The following is a 10,284-nucleotide window of genomic DNA, read 5'->3' on the forward strand; positions in this document are numbered from 1 at the left end:
CCAGTCCATCCTAAAGGAAATCAGTCCTGAATATTCATTGGAAGGACTGATGCTGAAGCTGAAACTCCAATACTTTGGCAACCTGATGTGAAGAACTGACTCATTTGAAAAGAACCTGATGCTGGGAAAGATTGAAGGCAGGAGGAGAAGGGGACAACAGAGTGAGATGGTTGGCTGGCATTACCGACTTGATGGACATGAGTTTGAGCAAACGCCGGGAGTTGGGGATGCACAGGGAGGCCTGGTGTGCTGCAGCTCATGGGGTCACAAAGAGTTGGACCTGACTGAGCAACTGAACTGACTGAACTGAACGAGTTGCAATGGCAACCCACTCCAGTATTCTTGCCTGGAGAATCCCATGGACAGAGGAGCATGGCAGGCTATGGCCCACGGAGTCACAAAGAGTCAGACACAACAGCACAGCACAATCAGTTGAGACCTATCTACTCGCCTGTAGGTTGCCAGATAAAATCAGGATGCCTAGTTAAGTTTGAATTTCAGATAGGGAATGCATGCAACTTTTAATATTTGCCCCATGCAATATTTAATATAAATATGCCCCCTATTGCATAGGACACACTTCTACACTGAAAGAATTATTCAGTGTTCATCTGCAATTCAAATTGAACTAGGCATCCAGTTTTTGATTGAACGAGGCTTTTTTTATTTGCTGAATCTGGCAATCCTTTCCCTGAATTTGAAACTCTCAGAATTCTGCTCCCTCCCCTACCCCAACCAGCCTCTTTTTATCACCTTCTTGGTGGAGGTTCGGCCTCTCCTAGACCCAGGCTCTTTTTAATTTTCCTCCTCCCCTGGTTTTTATTTACTTTAGCAAAATCACACTGGGTATCGATTTCAAAGTCTTTGATGTTATACTGGAGACTCAGTTGAGGGTGCCTGAGCTTTAGGAAGGTTTCCTCAGGACACTGGGAGGAAATTAAACCTCAGAAAATATGTTTGACTTTTTTTCTTTCCTCCTGAAAAGAACGTCTGTGGGTCGGGCTCCGTTCTGGTCACGGGAGCGCAAACAGTGGAGTGAAGGCCAGAACCCTCTCTTCTCAAGCCTCCACCGGCTACGGTCCCGGCCCGTGAGTGATTTATCTCCAGCTGCACTGGCGGCTTTCCCAGGGTTTCCATCCTCAGCTGAACTTACTGAGGGAGGCCCTAAGCCTGCAGGCTCCAGGGGATCCGAGAAGTCAGTGAGACTGGGGCTTCCCAAGCCGTACTGTGCACATGGATTCCTTGGGGAGCTTTCTCCAGCCCTAGCACTGGGGCTCGTGAACCCAGGATCTCTGGACATGGACCCAGGCATCGTGAGTTTGAAAAAAATGTCCTCCGAGGATTCTAGTGGGAGGCCCCAGGAGCCGGAGCCCTGCTGCTCTGGCTGGTGGGAGTTGATGGGTAAATGCCCCAGGTCCCTTCCCCCTTGTTGGGGTAACTCCGAGGCCCTTGCCTCTCTCTGGTGGTCACCTCTGTCCTGGGTGTCCCAGCTGCCCACAGCACTAACTGACTTCCTTCACTTCCTAGGTGCTTTTGGTTGCAACCGACAGACACCAGGTTTGGTCTCTGTCCTCCTTTCTCTTCCATTTTCTCATCCACCCTCTTCTGTGCGTGAGTGCCTGCTCAGTCACGTCTGACTGTTTGCGACCCCATGGACTGTAGCCCACCAGGCTCCTCTGTCCATGGGATTTTCCCAAGCGAAAATACTGGAGTCGCTTGCCATTCCCTTCTCCAGGGAATCTTCCTGACCCAGGAATCGAACCTGTGTCTCCTGCATCTCCTGCATTGACAGATGGGTTCTTTACCACTGAGCCACCAGGGAAGCCATAGAGTCCATCACAACCATCCAGTCTGGCTGCTAACCCTAACCCCTATTCTCACCTACTTCCCTCATTTTCCAAGCCTTCATATCAAGGTTGCATCTGTCTTCTAGAATTTCCATCTTCAAGATAACTGAGTTAGTTGTGCCCCACTCCCCAAAGCATTCCCTGGGAATTTTTTTTTTGTTTTCTAAATGACTTCCAGGTGGGTTATTTGTACCAGCCACTATGCGACAGGGCTGGGACTTACTGAAATTGGCTTTTACCAGTCAAGTCCCACCCCCGGGCCTAGGGTGGGGTCAGACATACAGTCTGCATGGCTGCCAGGTGGTGGGGGGTGGACCTGGGGGAGGGGGAGCTTTGGGAGCAACCACAAGGTAAAAGAAGGGTGACCTGCAGAGGAAGGGGTGGGGTGGGACAGGAGAGTAGAGGGCTTGCGGGAGCCCTGAGCACCCTAAGCTGATTCTCAGAAAAGGCAGTGTCCTTTGACAGTTCTGAGGCTCTCTGACTGTGGTTTCAGCTCCTGGCAAACTTCTTTTTTCCACTGTGGGCGGAATTGTCTGTTAGCCTGGCTGTGTCTACGGGAGGGGCCTCCAGAACAGATCCTGGGACAAGGGCTCATGTGCCTGTGGTTTATTAAGGAAGTTCTCCCAGGAGAAACTTCGAAGGGAGTGGAGAAAGCAGGTCAGGACAGAGGGAAGGCCACGGCGGGAGCAATTTTAGGCAGAGCCCGCAGAGGGTGTGTTAGCCTTGGGACCTCTGGAGCGTGAGGAATGCTCAGGGTTATCCTGACTCGAGGCAAGAGGGCCAAATGTCCATACTCCTGTTAGTCCTTCACCAAAGATGGTGGATGAGTGGGGTGTGGAAGAAGACTGTGAAGCTCCAGTGCTCTGGGTTCACCGTCTCCAGGCAAGGAAACTCTGTGGCAGGCGGGCAGCCTTTCAAGGACGAACCTCAGGGGCACTCTCTGGAGAGCAAAAGCCCTTTTGAGTGGGGAGGAGTCAGCGATACAAGCTGTTATAAGGAGACCCAAGGGGTGGGTGGGGCCCCGGGCATTGCCCACTCCAGGCCATGGTGGCTCGATCAGCCAAGTCCACTCATCAGCTTTCACCCATAAAGCAGGGTCTCTGCCTCTGACCTGTCAGCCCAGCTCTCACATTAATTTTGCTCAGCCCCCAGTGAGCTGGCCTGCCAGTGCCTTAAGGCCTCTGCACTCATTGTTAGTCGCTTAGTTGTGTCTGACTCTTTGTGCCCCCTGGACTGAAACCCACCAGGCTCCTCTGTCCACAGAGTTCTCCAGACAAGAATACCAGAGTCCATTCCCTTCTCTAAGGGATCTTTCCAACCCAGGGATCGAACCCAGGTCTCCTGCATTGCAGGCAAATTCTTTACCATCTGAGCCACCAGGGAAGCTAGTTGCCAACATTTAAATCTTAGGCGATTTGTGCACAAGAATCTGGGTCTCTAGGTCAGATTTATTATCAGAGGCCCACATTCCACGTGGCCACAATTGGTGGAGGCCACCGTGTCTTCCTGTGCTGATCAATATTAGTGGAGGGTCCTGATACCACATCCTCCACTGTTCTCTATCATGTTCCAAACACATGCACTATAATTTTTCTTCATAGGAGAGTCAAGAGGAAAGATGTTGGACTCACATCTATCAAGTGGAGGGAAACACACAGCCGAGGACGGTTAATGTGGACATGAGATATGTTTGCGTCTGAAGACTGCAGCCCAAGACGCCCATAGGAAGCCTCCATCCTGGTGCCCGCTGGGCTGTGAGTTTGCCCCTCTGGCTATGAGCTCGGCGCCCCCACCAGACACTTCCTTTTCCACCAGGATCCAGCTGCTCGTCAGCTCCTCCCCCACCCCACTTTGTTAGAAGCAGCTGTTTTTCCCCTTCCAGCCCTCCAAGTGCTGATTTCATTTCTTTCCCGACAGAAGTTTGGAGCCAGGAGGGAAATGGTTTGGCAGGAAATCAACAAGCCATGGGAGGAAGAGGACAGAGTGGAGAAAGCAGACGCCTCACAGAGGGCTGGGCCGAGGGGGTCTGAGTGGGCAGACTGGACGGGGCTCCAAAGACCCCCAGAAGTCCCTGCAAGTCCCTGGAGTTGGGTGGATTAGTGGCCTCCGTGGAGTTTACTTGCTCTCCTCTGAGTTGCCTTAGCAACTTTAGCTGGGGTGGGTTCCAGAAAGTTCTTTTTCCCAGCAGTTTTTCTCTCTGGTGTCGCTGGAGAGAGGTGAAGGCAAGCTGTGGGGAGGAAGGGAACCACGGGGGCCCGGGGCTGGCAGGGCACGTTTGAACATGTGTGTTGAGTGTTGACAGTGCCAGGGCAGGAGACTTGCGGGGTGATGAGAGGTACCGGAGGACCAAAGGCTGAGAGCTGTAATGTGTGGAGGCCGTCGAGACTCAGCACCCGTGGCCCCTGGGACAGGTGGCCCAGGCCCAGAGAAGCCCAGTCCCCCGCTCCCCAAGGTCTCATGTTGTCCCTCCACCCTCACCCCAGCCACAGCTGCTTCGGCTCTTCTCCCCTAAATCGCCCTCTCCTCCCAACCCAGCTAAACCAGCGTCTTTTGAGTTCTGGAAAAATTCCTCTCCCCTTAACTATGCCATAAAAGGGCTGAAAGTTTCCAAAAGGAACACTTAACTGAGACATAGAGGGGAAAACCTGGGTGCAGAAAAATGGCTGATGTTACAGAGTGCAGACCCAAGTCCAGCTCAACCGCACATCTGGTGGGGGGTCGCCTGCTAGTGCGGGAGCCAACTGTTCTTGGAATTCCTTGACTCAGTCCAGCCTGTGTGGTGGCCGCGAACATAGGCCGACTTCTGGGCGGAAATGTGGCTCTGGGGTTGGGGGGCTGTTTCCAGCCTTGTGGGACCTTCAAGTTGCTCAGAGCCTGCTGGGCCCAAGTCTTTGTCTGAGAAGGAGCTCTCTGCACCTCCACCCCACCCTGGGCTGAGCCAGGCCCCTCTCAGCGGCCCTCCCCAACCCAGCCACCTCCTTGAGTCTCGTCCTGGCCCTGCCTCCTTCTTCATTCTTCTCTTGGAGGTGACTGGCTTCTGGCCTAGGAGAGCCCACCACCCCTCTCCCCACGCCCTCTCTCTCTGCCTGGCCAGTTTGCCAGAAGCATGTTCCCTGGGCTTGGGGCTGGCTCCAGCCTAGAGCAGCGGGGTGCACTGGGCCCTCCAATGGGTCTCTCCATTTCCAAGCCTGCATCACCTTTGGGGTCCCCTAGGAGTCTGGTTTTTGTCTTGAGGGATTGAACTTGTCCACGAGGAAGACGTGGCTGATCTACCCAAGTGCAAAGTGTGTTATTTTTCAAAATAGGTAAAACATCTACATGTTAGTATAATCACACATGAAACATAAGTGTCTTCACCCCTCTATCCCTTCTTCTTCTCTAGAGAGAACCACTACCTGTGCGTCTTCCAGAGGTAGTCCCTGCAAGCATATATATGTGTATATTTTGTGCAAGGTGTGTACAAATGTATAATATAGATTATATACATTTGTATGTACATATAAATATATGCAGGGCACACACGCGCACACACACACACACACAGTCAGCCTTTCCTATCTGCAGGTTTCACACTATGGGTTCAATAAATCGTGGATCAAAAATATTCCCCCAAAGGAGGAAAGAGAGGGTAGAATATATGGAGAGTGTAACATGGAAACATACATTACCGTATGTAAAATAGATAGCCAATGGGAATTTGCTGAACTCAAATGGGAGCTCTGTAACACCTAGAGGGGTGGGATGGGGAGGGAGGTGGAGGGAGGAAAAGGGAGGGGCCATAGGTATACCTATGGCTGATTCATGTTGATGTTTGGCAGAAACCAACACAATACTGTGAAGCAATCATCTTTCAATGAAAAGGGGTTCCCTGATAGCTCAGTTGGTAAAGCATTGGCCAGCAATGCAGGAGATCCCAGTTTGATTCCTGAGTTGGGAAGATCTGCTGGAGAAGGGATAGTCTACCCACTCCAGTATTCTTGGGCTTCCCTGGTGGCTCAGCTGGTAAAGAATTTGCCTGCAATGCAGGATACCTGGGTTGGATCCCTGGGTTGGGAAGATCTCCTGGAGAAGGAAAAGGCTACCCACTCCAGTATTCTGGCCCGGAGAATTCCATGAACTGTATAGTCCATGGGGTCCCAAAGAGCTGGACACGACTGAGGGACTTTCACTTTTCAATTAAAAATAAATAAATTAAAAAAAAATTCCTCCCCCCAAATTCCAGAAAGTTCCAAAAAGCAAAACCTGGATTTGCTGTGTGGGCCAGCATTGTATTAGGTATTGTAGGTAATCTAGAGATGATTTAAAGTTTATGGGAGGATGGAGGTCTATCATATGCAAACACTACACCATTTTATATGAGGAACTTGAGCATCTGAGGATTTTGGAGTGTGGCTGAAGGTGGGGGTGGGGGCCTGAACACAATCCCACTGTGGGAGGGGCAACTGTATATAAATTCATTTAATATATTTTGGAGATAGTTTTGTATGGGCACGGAAAGTGCTTCTTCATTTTAAAAAGTGGCTGTTAGTATCCCTTGTAGCATTGTATATTTATTTAACCAATTCTTTATTTCCAGGCCTTTGGGTTGCTCCCAATCTTGCTATCTCTCTAAGCCACAGTGAGCATCTTTATCTTTGCAATTAGACTGCTTGGCGCAAGTGCCTGTGTGTCTGCAGGATAAATCCTGGCAGTGGTGTTCTTGGCCAAAAGATATGTGCATTTTTAGTTTTGATAAATATCGTCAAAATGCCCTCTAAAGGGCGACTGTACTGATTTCTTAAGTCCCATCAACAGTATTTGAGAGCTTCTGTTTCTCTACACCCTCACCAACACAGAGGGCCGTCAAACTTTTTGATATTTGCCAGCCCAGGAGCTAAAAGTAATTGGTATGTAGTAGTCATTATAATTCTTCTTTATACCAGTGCGGTTAAAGCATATTCTCATTATGTTCAAAGACCCTTTATTCCCATTTCTATAAGTTCTTTTCTAACCTTTCCCATCTTTTTTTTTTTTTTTTGGCTGTACCACCTAGCATGTAGGATCTTAGTTCCTGGACCAGGGATTGAACCCATGCTGCCTGCAGTGGAAACACGGAGTCTTAAACATTGGACCACCAGGGCGTTCCCTATCTCGTTTTTTGTTTTTTTTTTTTAATTAGGTTGTTGGCCTTTTTCTGGACTTCCCTGGTGGTTCAGATGGTAAAGAATCTGCCTGCAATGTGGGAGACCTGGGTTCAATCCCTGGGTTGGGAAGATCCCCTGGAGAAGGGAATGGCTACCCACTCCAGTATTCTTGCCTGGAGAATCCCATGGACAGCGGAACCTGCTGGGCTACAGTCCATGGGGTCGCAAAGAGTCGGACATGACAGCAACTTTCACTTCACTTCAGTCGGGTTTTTTTTAATTGATATCTAGAAGTGCTTTATATATTAAGGAAATTGACCTTTGCCAACCCTCAAGTTGTAAATCTCTTTGTATTTTGTTTATAATTGGACTTTTATTAGACACTTGAATTTAAAATTTTAATATAATTAAATTTATTACTTTAAAAAATGCCTTCCAAATTTTGTTTTGCTGAGAAAAATCTTTCCCACTCTGAGCTTATTTTAAAAACTTATTCCATTTTTCCTAATGCTTACATGGTTTGTTTTAATGTTTAAATTTCTGACCCATCTGGAATTTATTTATTTATGTACTTATTAATTTACTGAAGTGTAGTTGATGAACAATATTATGTTAGTGTCAGATGTACTACATAGTAATTTGACAATCAAATGCATTATGAAATGATCGTAGCAATAATTCTAGTAACCATCTGTCACCATACATAAAAATTAGTATTTAATACTGTATTCTGTTAGCTGTAAACCACATCCCTGTGAATTATTTATTTTGTAATTGGAAGTTTGTGGCTCTTCATCTCCTTCAGCTATTTTACTCAACCCCTGACCTGTTGGTGACCACCTGTTTCTTCTTTGTATTTATGAGTCTGTTTCCATTTTGTTTGTTAGATTCCACATATAATGAAAATACCATGTGCAGTATTTGTCCCTCTCTGTCTGACTTATTTCACTTAGCATAAAACACTCTAGATTTATCTGTGTTGTTGTACATGGCAAGATTAACTTCTTTTTAATGACTAATATTCCATGTGTGTGTGTGTGTGTGTATATATATATATATATATATAACCTAAACTGTATCCATATATAAAAACTAATCAGTATCCATTTATATACTGGTAGGCACTTAGGTTACTTCCGTATCTTGGCTATTGCAAATAATGCTGCAGTGAACATAGGGGTGCATATAACAAATATTTCAAATTAAATAATATTTCAAATTAATATTTTGTTTTCTTCAAGACAATACCCAGGAGTAGTATTGCTGGCTCATATGGTAATTCTATTTTTGATTTTTTGAGGAACCTCCGCATGTTTTCCATAGTGGCTGCCTCTTTTTCCATTCCCAGCAGCAGAGTATGAGTATTCCGTTTCCTGCACATTGTCGGCAGCATTTGTTATCTGTGGTCTTTTTGATGGTGGCCATTCTGACAGGTGTGAGCTGACATCTCATTGTGGTTTTGATTTGCATCTCTCTGATGAATAGCGGTGCCGAGCATCTTTGCTTGTGTCTATTTTGGGCTGAGGCGTAAGGTGGGGATCCTGCTTTATTTTTCCCAGGTGGCCGCCCAGTTGTCCCAGTGAATCAGGCTCTTCTGAAGGCTCCCTCTTTTCTCCATGGATATAACTATAAAACCGCTTTCTTCGGCACATATTTAGTGGGGAGTTGGTGGGGAGGTGGGTGACAGATCCTGCCTTAGTCTCAGCCCCGTTTTCTTGAGGGGTTCAGTTCAGAATCCAAACTTGCAAATTCCACTCATGGAAGCATAAGCCCTGCAGTTCATGAGGCATCTCTTTTCTCCTTGGAGGGTGGCTCCTTGGTCCCACCTTCCCCACTCTCCCTGCCAGGGCCACAAAGCACACCTTCCACTCGCCCCTGAGCAGTGATGGAGGAACCCCAGGTCTAGTCCCCGTGGAGCATGTCCAGGTCTGGTCTGTGCTCATCCACACCCAGGGGCTTCAGAGGTTTCCCCTCTCTTTATCTTCAGAGCACACCTCTTGGTGGCTCCTCACCCGCCCGGTTTAGGGATGAAGGTGATAAGGCTTGGAGAGACTGTGCCAGCTCAGGATTGGATCCCGAATCTGAATACCCAGAGTCAAATTCAAGACCTTGTTCTCAGCACCCCTAGTTTTCCACACCTCTTTGCATCTCAGGTTTCCCCTCTGCAGGCACTACTGGCCCAGCCAGGACCCCTCTCCCTGGGTGCCCCCTAGTACTATCAACACCCTCCTCTGCAGACGTCTATCAGGGTCAACTCACTGCTGGGCGACCATGAATGGTAATGAGTTTTCTTTCTTATTATTTCCAGTTTTACCAGAAATGCAGCGTGGTGGCCAGTCCATACTCTGAATTCGTGGTGAACTGACAAACACCTGCATGTGGAAGGAGGGACATCACTGATCCAGTGGACCCAAGTCACCAACCATCAACCTGGCCCTTCTCGCTGCTCTGGTGCTGGGAGCTCCCACAATCACACTCGTGCTTTAAAGGCCGCCTGGATAATTTTCTTGTTCTAAATCTGAGCTTATTCAAAGAAAAATGACTTTGGCTTGGCGTGTGAAAAAGGTCAGGTCATTGCACTGTTGGAAACGTCTACATGCTTGCAAAGAACGGAGAATTTTCTGAGTGTGTGGCTCCCTCAGCGCCTTTACCGTGATTTGTTTCTCCCTTTGTGTGGAGTCCGGGTGAGTGTTTTTAAAAAGGCATCTGAAAGCCTGAGCGTCCTGTCACCTGCAGGAGGGGGCGGGTCAGCTGGCCACTGCCGTCCAGGGGAGGGATGTGTTTTTGACTAAAATATGAAAAGTTTCAACATTCATTCTAGAATCTGCCAACACTCGTTAATTTTTCCTTTCATAAGCAATTGTTTAAAAAGGATTTTTATTTTATGTTCATCTTAATTTTCCCCGACTTTTCATTTGAAAAAATTTTCAGCCGCAGAAAACTGTGAGAATAATAACTGTCAAATTCATCACCAGTTAACGTTTTGCCACATTTACTCTATCTCGCTATAGAAACGCAGACGTTGGTCCAAAAAAAATCAGTAACATTTCCTTCATTCTTTTCTTCTTGTTTTTTTTTTTTCCCTGGACTATTTGAAAGTTGCACATTTTGTGCAGGTAAGTCTGCACATCTATTCTAAGACATGAACATTCTCCTTTATAAGAACAAAACCCTTATCACACCAGTGAATCTTACACAGAGGCACATCTGGTCTCTCTCTGAGGCCAATATTCAGATTTTGCCAGTTTTCCTAATCCTGGCCTTTCCCTCTTGATCCAGGGTCCAGATAAGGCCCATCACCTCCCCCCACTGCT

General features: G+C 47.6%; 1 long non-coding RNA gene across 1 annotated transcript; it reads left to right on the forward strand.

Annotated features, from left to right (window-relative positions):
- The first annotated feature begins 1,144 nt into the window (after positions 1-1,144).
- LOC105004843 lies at positions 1,145-9,648 on the forward strand. Its single transcript, XR_827262.1, has 3 exons — positions 1,145-1,313; positions 3,449-3,601; positions 9,279-9,648. It is a non-coding gene; the product is annotated as an uncharacterized LOC105004843 (long non-coding RNA).
- The last annotated feature ends 636 nt before the right edge of the window (positions 9,649-10,284 follow it).

Source organism: Bison bison, unplaced genomic scaffold (assembly GCF_000754665.1).
Source record: "Bison bison bison isolate TAMUID 2011002044 unplaced genomic scaffold, Bison_UMD1.0 scf7180017864484, whole genome shotgun sequence".
Lineage (NCBI taxonomy): Eukaryota > Metazoa > Chordata > Mammalia > Artiodactyla > Bovidae > Bison > Bison bison.